This window comes from Rattus norvegicus, chromosome 2 (genome assembly GCF_021556685.1).
Source record: "Rattus norvegicus strain SHRSP/BbbUtx chromosome 2, alternate assembly SHRSP_T2T, whole genome shotgun sequence".
Taxonomy (NCBI): Eukaryota; Metazoa; Chordata; class Mammalia; order Rodentia; family Muridae; genus Rattus; species Rattus norvegicus.
In genome coordinates, this window is record NC_141535.1 from 136,628,658 (window position 1) to 136,646,770 (window position 18,113).

The window sequence follows — 18,113 nt, forward strand, 5'->3', positions numbered from 1 at the left end:
TTTTTATTTGATTCTGTGTTGTTTTTCATACAAAGGAAATACAAAGCTCTCGGAGAGGATTTTTTTAATGTCAAAATTAAAGAATGCATAAACTTTAAACACATTTAAAGACACCTATACTTCCAATAATTTACTCCACTAATCATATACTCAATACTAACTTTGACCATTGCATCATAAAGAATGAGAATAAATATTAAGTAACTTCTGTAAACGACATTTACCATGAAATGAAGTACCTGGAAAAGATAGAAACTTCAACTTACTACCTAAAAATGATCTAATACCCTTTTTTTTTTAAATTTACCTCTATTTTATGTGCAATGATGTTTTACCTTCATGTTATGTCTGTGTGAGGGTCTGAGATCTTGGAGTTACAGACAGTTGTGAACACCATGTGGGTGCTGGGAATTGAACCCAAGTCTTCTGGAAGAGAAATCAGTGTTCTTAACCATCGAGCCATCTCTCCAGCCCCATTATCAAATAATTTTAGGTTTCCTTTTGCATATTTTTAAAAACAACTTGTTAGTGTGTGTGTGTGTGTGTGTGTGTGTGTGTGTGTGTGTGTGTGTAGGTACCATATATGTGTGAATGTATGCAGAGGCCAGAAGAGCGAGTTAGATCCCCTGACACTAGAGTATATACAGTTGCCGGCTGGGGGAAGTGCTAGGAACCGAACCCAGGTCCTCTGAAAGAGCAGCAAGTGCTCTTAGCCACTGGACTATGTTTCCAGCCCCTTCTTTTACGTCTTAGACAGAAAGTTAAATAGAAAGTGTTTATATCTTCAGAAAATTGAAGAAAAACCCACAATCCCATCACATCAAACCTCCCTGTTCCTATACATATTCTAAAATCTAAAATGCATATAAAAAACAGAAATAAACTTTACTTACAGTTTGACGGTTAAGTAGTCTAAGCATCCTTCACCGTTTCCACACTCCCAAGAGCTGAACTCTAAACCAGCAGCTCTCTGGAGCTACTAATGGGAAGGAAAAAACAAAGTGTTAACACAACCCTCTTAAAATTGTTTGCCCTAACTAGCTATGACTCAGACAGTCAATACCTAATAAGATACGTCATCTCCAAAGACTGATGGCACACATTTGCACAAATGTGGAATCGTTATTTCTAGATGACCAAGGAATTAAAAACTTTATAATCAATGATGCAATTTTAAGTTACCACTAAATGCTAATCATTAAGTAAGGTCCGATCCAACATACACAGACTATGCCCCATATTACGGAGTATAATTCAATCAACCAATAGGCTTCTTTTTATTTTTATGTTTCAAAAGCATTGAAGGATGCAGCCCCTAAGACTAGGCACAGAAGGTCATGAGGAAACATGTGTGCCAGAGTCAAAGAGCAGGTGATGCACTTAACTGATGAACCATCTCTGAGTGCCAACCAAACGTCCCCAAGTGGTGGCAATCTAACTCCTTGTGCTGGCTAGTTGTTGGGCTTGTGGGTTTTTTTTAAATCTTTTAGAAACTTTATTTTTAATCTACAAGTCCTCTATCTGCACGTACACCTACAAAAGCCAGACGAGGACACAAGATCCCTTTTTTTATAGATGGTTATGAGCCACCATGTGGTTGCTGGTAATTGAACTCAGGACCTCTGAAAGAGCAGTCATTGCTCTTAACCCTGTGCCATCTCACCACCCTGTGCTGGCTGGTTTATGTCAACTTGTCAAAAGCTACAGTCTCTGTAGATGAATTGCCTCAATAAGATCTTGGCAGGCTTTTAGGGTATTTCCTAATAGGTGGTTGACAGGGGAGGGCCCAGCCCTTGTGAGTGGGGCCATCCCTGGGCAGGTGGTAGGGGTTCTACAAGGAAAAAGGCTGAGCAAGCCATAGGAAGCAAGCCAGGAAGCAGGGCTCCTCCAGGCTTCTGCATCAGCTCCCGCCTCCAGGTTCCTGCTCTACCTGAATTCCTGACTTCCTTGATGTTGAACAGCAACGTGGAAATGTAAGCCAAAGAAACCCTTTCCTCCCTGGCTTGCTTTTTGGTCATGGTGTTTTATCACAGCAACAGAAACCCTAACTAAGACACTCCCCTTCAGGAGTATAAAGTTTGAAAAAAATAAAATAAAACTAAGGCTGGGTGTGCTGACTCACATCCAAGAGTCAGAGACAAGCAGATCTCTTAAGTTTCAGATCAGCTAGGATTGCATAGCTCAGGCCATGTTAGATGGACAGACAGACAGACATCGATTTTCTTTTTTAAAGAGCTAAAGGAGGATGTGGTGGCACATGCCTTTAATCCCAGCATCCAGGAGCAGCCTGTTCTACACAGCTCAGACCCTGTCTCAAAAGCAGTTTAAATAAAAGATTCAATGAAGTCAATGAACCCTATTGTAAACTGAACTCAAAGAGAACTACACTGTAACACACAATATAGTGATACTTTTAAAACTACAGACAGGGCTGGAAAGATGGTTTAGTGGCTGGGAACACTCACTGCTCCCTACAGGACCAAGGTTTAGTTTCCAACACCTACATGGTAATTCACAAGACTCTGTTGTTACAGTTTCAGGAATTTAACACTATCTGCTGACCTTATCTGGTATTACACATATACATACTGCTACATACACATACAAGCAGACATCCATACATTTAAATTTAAAGTAAATCTTTTTTAAAGATTTATTTATTTTATGTAAGTACATGGTATACTGTTGTCTTAAGACACAACAGAAGAGGGCAACAGATTCCATTACAGATGGTTGTGGAGCCACCATGTGGTTGCTGGGAATTGAACTCAGGACCTCTAGAAGAGCAGTCAGTGCTCTTAACCACTGAGCTATCTCTCCAGCCCACAATAAAATTTTTTTTTAAAAAAAAATCAAAGTCAAACTTGGAAACTAGAGAAAAACGATCTGTCACATGATCTGTCACATGAGCAATCCTCAACAGAATTACTAGGAAATACATCATCAGTATTTGGTGGTCAGAAGACTGGCAAATATATTTAAAGAACTTAAAAAAACAAAAAACAAAAAAATGAAACCATCAACAAAGAACCCTATGTTCTGCAGAACTGGCCTTCAAAAGCAGAGGTAGGAAAACATTCTCAGAAAAGTCTTAAGAGTACATTACTCGTAAGCAGAGCCAGGCTTCAAGGAATGCTTAGATGAGCCCAACAAGTCAGAGTAAGAGGCCGGGACTCCAAGCTTTGGGAGAAAATCAAGGCCAGGCAGGATTCAGACAGCAGCGCCCAGGCAGCGGTGAAATGTTGCTGTAAATGGTAAATATTCACTTTCCTTTTTTCTGTGTACTTTAAAAGACGGACAAAGTTACTCGAAACACATCTTGTCTAAAGGCCAATATATTAATATAAATTCAGTTTAATTACACATTTTATTTATTTTACTTAATGAGGAAATCATTCTAAGAATGAGTTTATTTGGGGAACACATGCGTGAAAAAAATCTTGTGACATCTGAAAGAGATGGAGGACCATAAAGGAGTTTTTGTTTTTCTAGCGTTGGGGATGAACACAGGGTTCTGTGCATGCACGGCAAGTGACTGAGCTACGTCGCCAGTCCAGAAGTAGAGCATTTCGTTGTTAAAATCACACTGCCCAAATTCAAATTAGTGGCCAAACAGGGTGTAACTGAAGGTTGGTAAATGTTAACTCCAATAGCAAACAAAGAAAATAGCTACAGGACATATGATAGGAAATGAGGAATCTAAAGAGCCTACGGTCCTGATGGTTAAAGACTCAGTGAGCAGAGAGAAGTGAAGCTTAAGCTGACATGGCCGCCACCAGAACTAAAGAGGAAACTGCTGCCTGGCATTTAGCCTCCTGACCTTTCACATACGCGCAAACTCCAGAACAGCAAGGCAAAGGGTCAGACATATATACAGACAATGCACCGGTTACTGTACTAAACAGTAAAGCTTCACACATACTGATGTTAGGGTTTTAGATAAACTTTAACGAAGAAATTTCCAGGAAGAAAACTTAATTTTTCCTGATATTCTTTATAAGACCAAACATCATTTATATGAAATCCTATATAACATTTACCCAAACTCTTATTTAAAAGAAAAAAAATCCTGCTGTAAGTTAATTCCCTAGCCAGGAATGAAAGTACTGCGCTACCCTTCCTGTGGCTTTCCGCACACCTGGAAAAAAGAGACAAACAGATGTTCCTTCCGGCCAGCCGACCTCTGACCTGACACTTCTCTCCTACCTGGGCTTGCTGAACTCCAGCACTCGGGTACTAACACCAGTACTCACACCAGGGACCACACACTGTCTCCACAGCAGCTGCTCTGCGGCCTCTAGTCTCCTCCACTCGGTCAGCAGGATGGACAGCATCCTTCAAGAACAGTTCCTTCAGTTCCCCATTCAGCCAGTGTCCCTTCCTCACCCCAAAACTACCTTGTTTGGATTTTTAAGGTCTGTCTCCTCTCCCAAAATATTAATAGCCAAGAGAGCAGTAAAATAGCAGCTACTGTGTTGTCATTTTTAATTAATTATTTGTATGTGCACTTTCTGTGTGGAAGTGAGCATCTGTGAGCAGACACCTGGAGGCAGTAAAGGGGTGCTGGGTCCCCAGCTCCTACCAAGTGCACAGCTGAGAAGGTAATACTTACTACCTTCCACAGCAAGGAAGGCAATAATTCCAACTCGGTATACTGTGTTCGAATACGTGTCTCGTCTGAGTCCCGTCCCTAGGACCTGCACAGCAGTACAGGAAGAGCCTGTTGAGAAGGTCCAGAGAGTTAAGACACTTGTTGCCAAGACTGAAACTTCAGTTCAATCCTCAGGACCCAAATGGCAGAACCTGCTCATGCCAAACAGGGTGAGCTCGGAAAGCGGAGGCAGGCGGACCTCCGTGAGCTCAACGCCAGCCTAGCCTGGTCAACATCACAAGTTCCAGGCCAGCCAGGACTACATAGGAAGACGCTGATTCAAAGGAGGAAGGGAAGGAAGGGAGAGAAAGAAAATAAATAAAATGCGGTTCCATTTTAAAATAAATAAAACTTAGGTTTAAGTAATCAAGGCAGAGTTAGACAGCTCTGAACCAAAACTGGACAATCTCAGCGAAGGTTTCAAAGTTGCAAAAATGAACAAAATAAAAATTATACCGCTGAAAAGCATTACACTAAAACTAAAGATCCATGCTAGCATGGTGGTACATGCCTTTAATCCCAGCACTCAAGAAGCAGAGCAGGCAGATCTCTGTGAGTTCGAGGCCAGCCCCTGATCCTGTGAGTTCTGAGTTCCAGGACATCAGGACTGCAGAGAAGCCCTATCTTGAAAAAAACAAAACAAAACAAAACAAAACAAAACAAAACAAAACGTCATCAGCAAAGGAGCTGGAAGATGGCTCAAGAATTAAGAGCTCTTGCAAGGACTCAGGTTAGGCTCCTAGCACACACATAGTGGTTCAGAGCCATCCGACCCAACACCCTCTTCTGACTTCCGCAGGCACCGCTGTATCCTTCATCAAGCCTGTACGTGCATGATGATGAAAGGCACACACATAAAACTTAAATTAAAAAAAAAAAGCCTCCTTGGCAAAGCTCAACACATTTGAATGCCAGACCTGAAGAACTTGAAAACTCATGAATATAAATCAGGTATTCTACAGAGTAGGGTTGGAGAGAAGGAACCTTAACACAGTAAATAAAGAAGACAAACACAGTCTGCAAGGAAAGCCTCTCAAAGAGGAGAAAAGCTAAGATATTGCAAGAAATAATCCTCAGGGAGCTGGAGAGATGACTCAGCAGTTTAAGAGCGCTTGTTGCTCTTACAGAGGACCTGGGTTCGGTTCCCAGCACCCACACGGCGCCTTACAACTCCCTAGTTCCAGGGGATGCAACACCATCTTCTGCCTTCTGAGGGCGCCAGTCACACACAGTACACATAGATATATCAGGTGAAACACTTAGACCCAGAAATTAAATCTAAAACTAATTGAAAGAAAATCAAGATTTACGAAGTTAGCCAGGGACAGTGCTGAACATGTCTGTAATCCCAGCTCTCCAGCTAGTTTAAGGGTTAAGGACTAAGGGTTAAGACACACGTTGCCAAGATCTCCGTTTCATCTCCAAATAGAAGGAGAGAACCAATTCCCAACAGGTATGCCTTTAATTCCAGAACTTGGGAGGTGAGTTCCAGGTCAGCCTGGTCTTCAGAGTGAATTCCAAGACAACTAGGGCTACAAAGAAAAACCCTGTCTCAAACACACACACACACACACACACACACACACACGAACAAAGCGTACATTCATGAAAGGATGTTAGCCATCGAGAGGGCAGAGTGAGTAAAGTGGCTTGGTGTGGCTTGCTGTGAAAGTGTAGTGACCTGAGTTTAATCCCAGGAACATATGTAAAGATGTGGACCAGCTCCACAAAGTGGTCCCCTGTCTGCCACATGCACACAATAGTATGCTTGCCCCCATAATATATACAATAAAGGCTGGAGATGGCTCAGTGGTTAAGAGCACTGGCTGCTCTCCCAGAGGACAAGGGTTCAATCCCCAGCAATCATATGGCAACCTCACAACTGTCTCTAACTCCAGTTTTGGAGGATCTGACATGCTCACACAGAAAGACATTCAGGCAGAACACCAGTGAACATAAAAATAAGCCTTTAAAAAAAAAAAAGAGGACTGGGGATTTAGCTCAGTGGTAGAGCGCTTACCTAGGAAGCGCAAGGCCCTGGGTTCGGTTCCCAGCTCCGAAAAAAAAGAACCAAAAAAAAAAAAAAAAAGAACAGACAAAATAATAAAAGGCTGGGACTTCCTGGAACGACCTAGAAGGAATTACTGATCAACTGCATAAATACAGGGCAAAGTTATGATATACAATAAATATATATAAATTATTATATATACTCTAAAGCATTTTAAAGACTAAATGAATGCAATATACAAAAAAGAAAAAGAGATTCATACTAGACGTATCATAATAAACCTGTTAAAAGTCAAAAACAGAACATCTTCAAAGCAGAAAAATAACTTATGAGAAGCAGGGGAGATCGGAGTGAGGCAGACTGAATATTAAAGTCCTGAGAGGAGGGAAACATCTGAGCTCCTGGAGCTCTGGGCCTAGCAAAGCTACTCTTCAAAAATGAAGGGAAACACAAAGATCTCAGGAACCCAAACACTGAAGAGAATTGCCTGAGCAACCCTACAGCAGTCCTGCAGGCTGCCACACACCCATGACCAGAAGGGCATGCAAAGAAATAGATAAGTATACAAGGAAATAACTATGTAGGGAGTATGAAATGCTCTTTTAGAAGATACAAAACTGAAAAAAGGAAACGGAAGTCCTGAAGTGAGTTACAGAGCCGACAGCACCTGACTGCCTGCTCAGCTGCTTGGGAAGCTGACTCGAGGGTCACATGCAAGAGTTCCGGACTAACACGGGCCTCACAGTAACGCCCCATGTCTAGACAACAAAAAAGAAATAGGGCTGGGGATTTAGCTCAGTGGTAGAGCGCTTACCTAGGAAGCGCAAGGCCCTGGGTTCGGTCCCCAGCTCTGAAAAAAAGAACCAAAAAAAAAAAAAAAAAAAAAAAAAAAACACAGAAGACTGAACTGCTGTACCCTAACTACTACTAACAGGCAGGATGGGAGACGTGTGGCTAGACTGAAGCCAAGTTTCTGTGTTAAGAATGAAGTTGTTCTTGATCTGAAATAGATTTTAATAAATTAAAAACTATACTTTGCTGGGTATGCTGTCACATACTTGAAGTCCCAGCACTCAGCATATTGAGGCAAGATTGTGTTGAATTCAAAGTCACCCTGGGCTACACGGTGAGCAACAGGCCAGTAAGGAGAGCCTATCTTTAAAAAATAAATAACAGGAAAAGAGAGTTCAATAGCACACTGGGAAGTCTGTTAGGTATAAAAGAAGCAGCAGAGAGTAAGCGAATTATTTTTAATGGAACATACGAAAAGTAGTAAAACTGCCGGCATAAATCTCTCAGTGACTGCACTAGGAACACATGAAACCCTGTAATCAAAAGCCAGTTGTGGCATTTTCTTACAGAAAGCATTTAACGAGATGCTGTTTACAAGACATGTTTTACATCAATAAGACAAACGGGGCTGAAAGTATAAGGACAAGAGATGCTGTTAAAATAGCGAACATGAGAGAAAGGATACTTTGTAATGATGACAAGACTGAGTCAGCAGATAGCTCCAGCTAGGACAGCCTGCCACCAAGCCTGACAACAGGACTTCAACCCAGGACCCCCACGGGAGCAAACCAGCGGGTGGTCTGATCTCGTGTCCTCTGTTGTATAGGTGTGCACGAATGAACACACACACATCAATTACTGATCAATGCCCACTGTGGATGGAACCATTTCTCAGGTACATAGTTCTAGACAGCATTAAAAAAGCTATCCGGTGGGGGGGGGGGGGGGAGGCTGGAGAGATGGCTCAGTGGTTACGAGCACTGACTGCTCTTCCAGAGGTCCTGAGTTCAAATCCCAGCAACCACATGGTGGCTCACAACCATCTGTAACGGGATCCGATGCCCTCTTCTAAAGTCAGCGACAGTGTACCCACATACATGAAATAAATAAATAAATAAATAAATAAATAAATAAATAAATAAATCTTTAAAAAAAAAAAGCTATCCGGGGGCTAGAGATAGCTCAGCAGTTAAGAGTAAAAACCGTTCTTTCTAGGCCTTGGTGGCACACGCCTTTAGTTCCAGCCTTTAGTCCCAGCACTCGGGAAACAGAGGCAGGCTGATCTCTGAGTTTGAGGCCAGTCTGGTCTGCAGAGCAAGTTCCAAGACAGCAAAGGCTACACAGAGAAACCCTGTAAATAAATAAATAAATAAATAAATAAATAAATAAATAAATAAATAAGAAATGGAGGACCTGAGTTTAGTTCCCAGAACCAGTGTCGAGTGGCTTACAACGGCCTGTAACACCAGCTCCAGCATACTCACAGGAGAGGGATGCAGAGAAGGGGGAGGGGAAGAGGAAGGGGGAGGGAGAAGGGGAGAAGTGAGAGGGGGGAGGGGAAGGGAGAGGGGGAGGGGTAGAAACGGACAGACTTAAAAGTAAAATCTTAAAAGAAATCAAGCTACATAGGAGCCAGTCAAAGAGCAGTGAGTCCGCTGTGATTTCTGCTGTAAGCCCCTGCCTTGGCTTCCCTCCTTGATGAGTTGTAACAGAGTAAGCCTGAAAACCAAGCCTGAAATTAATTACCAAAGAGAAAATCCAGGCCAGACACTTTCACTGGTAAATTCTATCAAAAGTATTTAAAGAATCATACCAATCCTCCAGGAACCCTCAGAGAAAACAAGAGGCAAAAATGCACAACACATCCCTCCGGGTAAGCACTACTCTAACCTTACACAAAGGTGCACCCCTTCTTCTTCTGGCTAAGATTAAGATTAAATCAGAATATGTGGAACAAGGAAAGAAATATAAGCCAATGTCCCTTATAAATACAGACACAAATAAGTGCAATACCACTAAAGCAAAACCCATCAGCATACAGTTGTTTACCTGAGCAAGGAGGGGTTATCCTGGGAGCCTGCTGTCAAATGACCTGAAGTCAAGTGACATGACACGGCATATTACTGGAATGAAGGACAAACCATATGGTCATCTCATAAAGACCAATCGTACTAAAGGACTCCCCAAGACGGCCCAGTACCCACTCATGACTAAAAACAACGCAACTGTTAGCAGCCTCTGCTAAAACACTGTACCTGATGATAAAGGCTCAACAGACCCTTTCCTCCTTCCTACCACCCTGGGGGATGGCAGGCAGGCTCTCGCCCACTTCTTTTTTTTTTTTTTTTGGTTCTTTTTTTTTTTTTTCGGAGCTGGGGACCGAACCCAGGGCGTTGCGCTTCCTAGGTAAGCGCTCTACCACTGAGCTAAATCCCCAGCCCCTCTCGCCCACTTCTAATCAGCCTTTACTTCCTGGGCATTCTACTCAAGGAAGGAAAGAAATGTATTCTGATAAAGACCATGCAAAGCCAACTCCATTACAGGAGAGACAGTACTGTGTATAAAAACTACTAGAATTCACCCAAAATACTGTAAGAATACTTATTTCAGTCAGATGAAAAGTATACAATACCAATCTGGGGAGCAAAAAGAGAGAAGAAATCGATGCAGCCTCTATATACCAGCAACAAAACTGGCACATTTTAAAAGACAAGCAAATCTATGGGCCGTGAGGTGGCTCAGGAGTAAAGGCCCTCCCTGCCAAACCTGACTCCCTAAGGTCCACCCCTAGGACCCACATGGAGAAAGGACAGAACTCATCCCAAAAGTTGTCCTCTGGCCTTCGCACCCACAGTACACCACAGCACGTGCACACACACTAAGAAACAAATATAAAGAAAAAATTGACAATTCCATTCACAGTGTCATCATAAAGAATAAAATACTCAGAAAATAAACTGGAAAAGGAAAACCTATAAATATGGTATACTCATATAAATTAGTTAGCCAATGAGCCTTTGAAAATAAAGAAATTCATCTCAGCATTGGTGGCACACCCCTTTAAACCCAGTACTCAAGAGATAGAGGCAGGCAGAACTCTGAGTTCCGAGTCCAGCCTGCTCTTCAAAGTAAGTTCCAGAACAGCTAGGGCTATACAAAAGAATCCTGTCTCAAAAAATAAACTAAAGTAAAGGAAATTCTGCTCTTTGCAACATGGATGAATGCTGAGAACATTACGTTATATGTAATAAGGCAGACACAGAGGGCAGGTATACTTATATGAGTTACTCACATAAACTCATAGAGGGAGAGAACAGCAGTCTCCAGGAGTTTATAAGAGGTCAGTTATCCATCAACAGACCAAGATTTGGTTGTACAAATGTACAATAAATGTACAAATAGAATAAGTAGAGATTTGCTATGTCACGTTTGACCACAGAAACAATACTACTACACTATATACCTAAATACCGCTTCTTTTTTAAAGTGTAAGGTCAATTCACTGAAGAACATAAAATTTAAATGAGTACTGAAGATCAGCGATTCCCATGCTCAGTGTGGTAAGATAGGAATTCACCACAAACTGATGTACTGAATCAAAATAATCTTCACCAAAATTCAAGAAGACTTTTTTCAGATGCATAGTCCAACCCTAAAAGTATCTGTAATTAATAATAACGGACCAAAAAGTTGGCCAAAAGAGATGAGTGAACAGGCTGTGAATAGAACTCTGTGTGGAGGGGACTGGAGAGATGGCTCAGCGGTTAAGAGCATTGGCTGCTCTTCCAGAGGTCCTGAGTTCAAATCCCAGCAACCACATGGTGGCTCACAACCATCTGTAATGAAACCTGATGCCCTCTTCTGGTGTGTCTGAAGCTACAGTGTACTCAAATACATAAAATAAATAAATATATTTAAAAAAAAAAGAACTCTGTGTGGAATACTTGCTTAGCACGTTCAACTAAGACCATAAGAAAGACGAGAGAGGACCAGTGCAGTTACTGACTGGATAAAAAGATAACACTATGAACCATGAGGAAACTCAAAACTTCAATGAGCAAGCCAGTTCCCATCCACTCACACGACCTCTTCATACCCATCTTGAGTGAAAATAACAGACAGAAATAAGTGTTGACAAGGACAGGAAGAAGACTAGACTCCTCCAGTACATGGCTGATAAGATACAATATCCACTCCCACTGGAGAAACAGTTTGGAAGTTTCTCTGAAAGTTAAACATATGATACAGTAAATTATATTTCCATGTGCTTACCCATGAAAAGGAAACCGTACATCCACACAGGTCCTTGGAATCAAACATTCAAGATGTATCATTTAAACTGTCAGAACTGGAAACTCTTATACCTATCATAACTGGTCAGCTGGCATATCCATAGATACACAGTTATCAGAAATAAAGACCTGATACATGTGACAATGTAGAAAAAAATCTTTAAAGTGTGCCAAATGAAAGAGGTCAAACCTAAAAAATGTATATTATGATTCCATTATGCAAAACAGCTAGAGGGAGCAAACATAGGGAATTGAAACAAAATGGCTATTGCCTAGGGCCAGGCCTTTGGGGAGTGACAGTTAATTAACCACAAACAGGTCACAGCAAACTTTAGGGGTGGACAGAAAAACGTATAAAGCAAGCCTGGGATATTCTCAATCCCACACATTTGTTTGTAAATATTGGATTAGCCAGGGGATGGTAGTGCACACTTGATTCCCAGCACTCAGAAGGCAGAGGTAGGAGGATTTCTGTGAGTTCAAGGCCTGCCTGGTCTACAGAGTGAGTTCAAGGACAGCAAGGGCTACACAGAGAAACACTATCTCAAAAAACAAAAACAAAACAACAAGGACAATAACAACAAAACCACTCAAAATTATACACTCAAAATGGAGGAACTACTTTTGAAATCATGCCAGAAGGCTGATTTTGTGAAAGCGCGTTCACACAAAAGCTTGCATACAAATATTACAATAGCCAGGAGTGGAGGCTCACAGACCTATCACCTGATGAATGAATAAATATAAGGAAGTATGTCCATGAAAAGGAGCATTACTCAGCAAAATAATACTAACAGTCATGTACTGACACACGCTACAACATGCACACATTTTAAAAACGTTATGCTATGCAAAAGAGGCCAATCACAAAAGACTACATATTGTACTTACAGGGACTTACTTGAAATACCCAGGAAAATACGTAAGAGATACAGAGGGCCAGAAGGATGGGGCGAAATGAGTGACTGCTGACTGGTAAGGGAGTTGGGTGGTTGGTGTCTCCTTGGTAGTACTGGGGATTAAACTCAGAGCCTCCCTCATGCAAAGCAAGCACTATGCCACTGGGCTACATTGCAGACCCATATGACCTTTTTTAGGGGTAAAAACATGCTTTAAAATTGAGTTCAGTAATGGTGCAACTGTGACAATCCCTTAAAAATTGAACTTGTACGCTTATAACCAAATGGCATGTGGTTAGGGTATTTCAATAATGCTGCAACCTCTCCCCATCCACCAAAAAAAGAGGAGGAGGAGGAGGAGGAGGAGGAGGAGGAGGAGGAGGAGGAGGAGGAGGAGGAGGAGGAGGAGGAGGAGGAGGAGGAGGAGGAAACACACAACATGTGAACAAGTAAAACTATCAACTCTGATTTGGTAAACTCACTATTGAAGACATTTGGAATTAAAAAACATCCTCAAAGTTTTCAACTCTTTCAAAACATTTTGCAACTATTTATGTCTGCAAGGTACAATGATTAATCCAAGTAATCAAGTTTAAATAGGATAACACTACCAGAGCAGTGGTAGCACACACCTTGAATCCCAGACCTTTGGGAGGCAGGGGCAGGTTGATCTCTGTGAGTTCGAGACCAGCCTGATCTACAGTGCAAGTTCCAGTACAACAAAGGCTACACAGAGAGATCCTATTCTGTCTCGAAAAAGAAAAAGCAAGCAAGCATACAACAACAACAAAAGGATAACGTTAAATACTGAAATTCTAAATGTTGAGGACACTCCAGACTTCTTGTATTTACTAGATGTATCAACTACAGCCACATGAATGAACTCCGTAAACTGCATTGCCTTCTATAAACCTTATTTCTAAATCCCTTTAAACATAATTCAACAGTCCCAGTTTCATATGAAGTCATTCAACACTCTGAAGAAACTGCAAACCACAAATATACAATCTTATCTCAGTAAGGCCCGGATGGACATTGTTCTGATGCTGGCACTAGAGAAAGTGAGTAATTTGCCTCTCAACAGAGACTTGGAGAAAAAGAAAAGCCAAAGTCTTTAGCTCAAAGGCGCAGTTTTTATTATACTTTCTCGCTGCCGGATTAAAACACAAACAAACCACAGAGTAATGTCATGAACGCGAGAACGATGTTTCAGGGTTACACTGACGCGTCCCCCATCTTATTGATAGAGTACCAAGAACTTAAAAGAAAGGGTATTCAGCTGAGAACGTGGCTCCCAGAAGGACAGCCCACCAAGTTGACCCGTGGGGGGCATCGGAAACTACACTGGGGCTCACTCTCGGCACAGTGGGTTGGTTATTTTTCCGTCCTTTGCTGACAGAGTGGAAATGTCCCACTAGAGCTTTGAGTGGGTCCGGCCGCCGCGCGCAGCGCCGCTGAGACAGAGTCGGTACCGAGGCGCGCGGGGCGCCCACGACACTCTCCGCGAGGTGCCCTCTGGGCCAGTATCGCCGGCAGAGGACCCGGGAGGAGACACTGGACTAGCGCGCTTCCAAGAGCCCCGGGGTTTTTTGTTGTTTTGCTGCAAACACAGATTGTGATCGCAGCCGGGTTCCCCCAGGGACCAGGAGGAGGCGGCGGCGGCGGGCCGGCGGAGAGTGAGAATAAAAGAACGGCGGAGTACAACCTGTCGTGCCCGCCCGGGCGGCGGCGAGCAGGCCCGACGGCGACGGAAACTGCCGCCCGGGAAGCGCTTCCCCGGCAGCCTGGCCGCCGCGCGATGACTGGCGCCGCGAGGTAAACAGCGCGCGCCGCGGTCCCTCGGCGCCACGACCGTTGCCCCCGGGCCGCTCCGGTGCGGGCTCCCGCCCTGCCCCCAGCTCCGCCGGTGTCACCGCCCCAGCCTCCGGAAAGCCCCTCCGCCGCCGTCGCCAGAGCAAACAACACAGGCGCGGGGCGGGGGCGCCCGGGAGGAGGCGACACTCGGGACGGCCGGGCTGGCTCGCCGCGCCCTCCCTCTCCCTCCCGCTCGCTCCCGCCGGCCTCCGCCGTCCCCGCGCTCTTACCTGCTCTCCCTCCACGTCGCCGTGTCCCTTGCCCTTCCCCTCAGGGCCGCAGACCGGCCGAGCCGCCGCAGCCGCCCGCCGTTGGCCCGGCGTCCTGCGGGAAGCCGAGGGGGCCTCCCCGGGCCACCGCGCGAGCCGCTCCGCACCACAGGACGAGACAAAACCGCGCTGCGCCCCCCGCGCGCGCCACCCTACAGATCCCCCCTAACCGCCGAGGCGACGGCGGCGACACAGCCCGGCGCGGGGAAGCTGCGGCCGGCCCCCACCCTCCGCACCCGCCTCGGCTCCTCCCCCTCGGCCTCCTGCCGCCGCCACCAGGACACTGGAGTCCGCCTCCCCCACCCGGCCGCTCCGCGCGCTCCTCCCTCCCCGCGCGCCGCCGGGGGAGGCGACACCGCCAGTCACCGCAGCGCCTGTCAAACCGGGCCGGCTATTTATACTCCCCACCGCCCTCGGGCCCCCCGCAGCCCGCCTCCTGCGCTCTCGAATCCCGCCCTCTCCTCCGCGCCCAACTTCGCCCGAACCCGCCTGCTCAGGTGGAGACGCTCGCCACTCGTCCCGCTCCGCGTCCCCAGGGCTTCCCCACTCCCCCGCGTCGCGCGCTGCACTGCGCTGCGGCCGCGGGACGAGCGCGTGGGGACGGCGGGGCCGCGCGTGCACCTGCAGCCCGGCCGGGACGACACGCGCACCTCTTGGGCCACTCTGGGGTCTTTGCTGTCACCCCTCATCCCCTTCCAACTCGTGACTCCCCTCACAGGACCTCAAAGGACCACTCTGCACTCGAAGACTAGGCGTTAGGGAAGTGAGGGATTGCAAAATAAAACTCTTGTCGGCCCGGGTGTTCAGAGTCCCCGCGCGTCTCCCGGGCTCGGTGGATGGTGGCGGCGCTGGCGGGCAGGAGCGCGCGGCCCGCCCCACCCGGCCACTGACGCACGTGGCGCCCCGCCCCGCCCGTTTCCCGGCCCGGGGCGCCGCCCGCTCCGCCTCCCAGCTCGTCCACCCCGGACCCCGCCCCGTTCCCAGAAATTACCACCGCCCAACGGCCCGGCTGCGCGGCGGTTGGTGCCCGCGGTGGCCGGCGGGCGGGCAGGCGGCCCAGCGCGCAGCTGCGGAGCGCGGCGGGCGGCCCCCATTCGGGGGGGTCCCGGGGAGCGGCGACCGCCCGCCCCAGCCTTTGTCGCTCCTAGCCCCGGTCCGCCTCCGAGAAGTAACTCAAGTCCCGAGATCTTCGGGGACAGGGTGAAGGAGCGCGTGTGTGTGGAGGAAGAGTATCTTGTTCCAAGTGTCCACGAATTGGAAAAAAAAAAGGGGTCGAAGCCAGCGGGAGCTGCAGGCTTCTGTTTTGCACACTTTCACACAAAGGGGAGTCTTTGAGCAGGGCACTCTCACGCGCCTTCCAGGGCACAAAAGCCAATGACACGGTGCCCGGGATGTCCTGTATTGCAGCGGCTTGCTAATGGTCTTTCTTAGGCGCAGTTATGCATGCCTAGGTCTCTTCCCCCAACCACCACCACCATTCCCCGCCGCCGCGGCTTGTATTTGTTTCTTTAACAAAGAGCATTGGCTGTCCCGGTGCGCGCGAGGGCCGATCCTGCTGGGCTCAGACTCCTGCAGACTCCCTGTGAGAGACCCAGCACTTGGAACAGCATACACCGGGTTAATTTCTGGGCTCCAGCCTGACTTGTTTTTGATGTTCTACAACCAGCTTTTACTAGAACGAAATACTGAACGGTGTGACGGCTATGGAGACGGACGTGGGAACCGTGGAAATGACCCTAGAATGGGGCTCAAATGTTAAAGGCACGGCAGAGGTTGCTGTGTTGTTTTAAGTCCCTGAGGAATATTAGATTTTAGCCTTGTTTTTAAAAGCTGTTACTGCCCACTTGGAGATGCTTCTTTCATATCTTAAAAAGCAACTTTTTTAAAAGGAAATGCATTAGAAATTTGCATTAGCAGAATGGCTAACCAACGGTTCTCTTAACTCTTAGGGAAGTGTTCAAGGTTGGCGTCCCTCTTAACTACAAAAATAAAGTCTTGATAACTTTAAAACCTTAGTACATACATAACAGGGTTACTGCACGCACAGCATCCGTTGTATAGGATGATGTTTACCTCCTATTTCTTATAAAATTCTTACTTTTATGAGAGCCACTGCCCACTTTGACACTTTCTGAGAAGAATACTGAGTCTCTCACATGGCAGGAGCCCACTTTGTTTAGTTAAAGACAAATACAACGGGGACTTCCTATTCCCTTAGCTACTTTGAGAAGAAATGCTTTGCCGCATTTCCCATCCAGAGTAAGATGGAAAGTCCCAGGCAAAGAACTTACTGTTCTCGGCTTTTTCACTGTTCTGTGCATGCACGCACTTTTGAAATGTAGGTCTAGGGGTTGGGGATTTAGCTCAATGGTAGAGAACTTGCCTAGCAAGCGCAAGGCCCTGGGTTCAGTCCTCAGCTCCGACCAAAAAAAAAAAAAAAAAAAAAGACAAAATAACAGAAATGTAGGTCTAGGCTAGAGAGCTAGCTCAGCAGCTGAAGAGTACCTACTGATGTTGCAAAGGGGTTGGGTTTGATTCCCACCACCCAAATTATGGCTCTCAACCATCTGTTACTCCAGTTTCATTTTTTTTCTGGCCTCTGTGGGTACAAGGCGCGCATATGGTGCCTAGAAACACATGCAGGAAAAACACTCATACATATAAAATAATAAAACTAATTTTTTAAAAAATGTAGATCTGGGGGGCTGGAGAGATGGCTCAGAAGTTAAGATCAGTGGCTGCTCTTCCTGAGTTCAATTCCCAGCAACCACATGGCTGCTCACAGCCATTTCTAAAGCGATTCAATGCCCTCTTCTGGTGTGTAGACAGTGACAGTGTACTCACATACATAAAATAAATCTTTAAAAAAATTTAATGTAGATCTGTCATAACTTAAGAGTAAGAACATTTCTCCACCCTGTTGATGCTGAATTCAGGTAATTGTATTTGCTTCTGGGCAAAACATGGACAGAAGTTACAGTGTAAAGATTCTGAAGGTCCTGGCCTCAAGAGGTATTACATGTTTCTGCTTGCCTCTCTAGCACTCCTGCCTTAAATTTGAAGAACATGTCTAGAGAGTCAGTTGGTCCAAGAGAGATGACACACGCACACTGGAAATCAGCCTGGGGCCCTTCCTAGCTCTTAGCCAGGGACCTGTATGTTGTGCAACAGTTTCCTCCCAGATTGAAACATTGCACCCTTCAGGGAAACACTGTAAGTAGGAAGATAAAAGAACTTCAGGAAGTCCCTGAAACTGACCATATTCACTAGGCTCCTCCCCGCCAGAGTAAGCAATAAAAGCTGAGAATCCCTCTCAGAAATGCAAAGCCAAACAGTAAAGAAAAT

The 18,113-nt window shown here is 45.6% G+C and overlaps 1 protein-coding gene across 46 annotated transcripts in view; it reads right to left on the minus strand.

Annotated features, from left to right (window-relative positions):
• Window positions 1-15,656, minus strand: part of Elf2 (E74 like ETS transcription factor 2) — a 95,935-nt gene extending 80,279 nt beyond the window's left edge. For 20 of the 46 annotated variants that reach the window (XR_015665312.1, XR_015665311.1, XR_015665306.1 and 17 more), the window contains exons 1-2: window positions 14,730-14,961; window positions 894-979 (exon numbers count right to left, since the gene is read on the minus strand). The gene's annotated coding sequence lies outside the window, so the exon portion shown is untranslated. Of the gene's footprint in view, window positions 1-335; window positions 427-893; window positions 982-14,350; window positions 14,962-15,257 lie in introns of those variants that run through there. The other 26 variants (XR_015665319.1, XM_087626421.1, XM_087626388.1 and 23 more) reach the window with 9 other exon arrangements.
• Window positions 15,657-18,113: the final 2,457 nt, after the last annotated feature.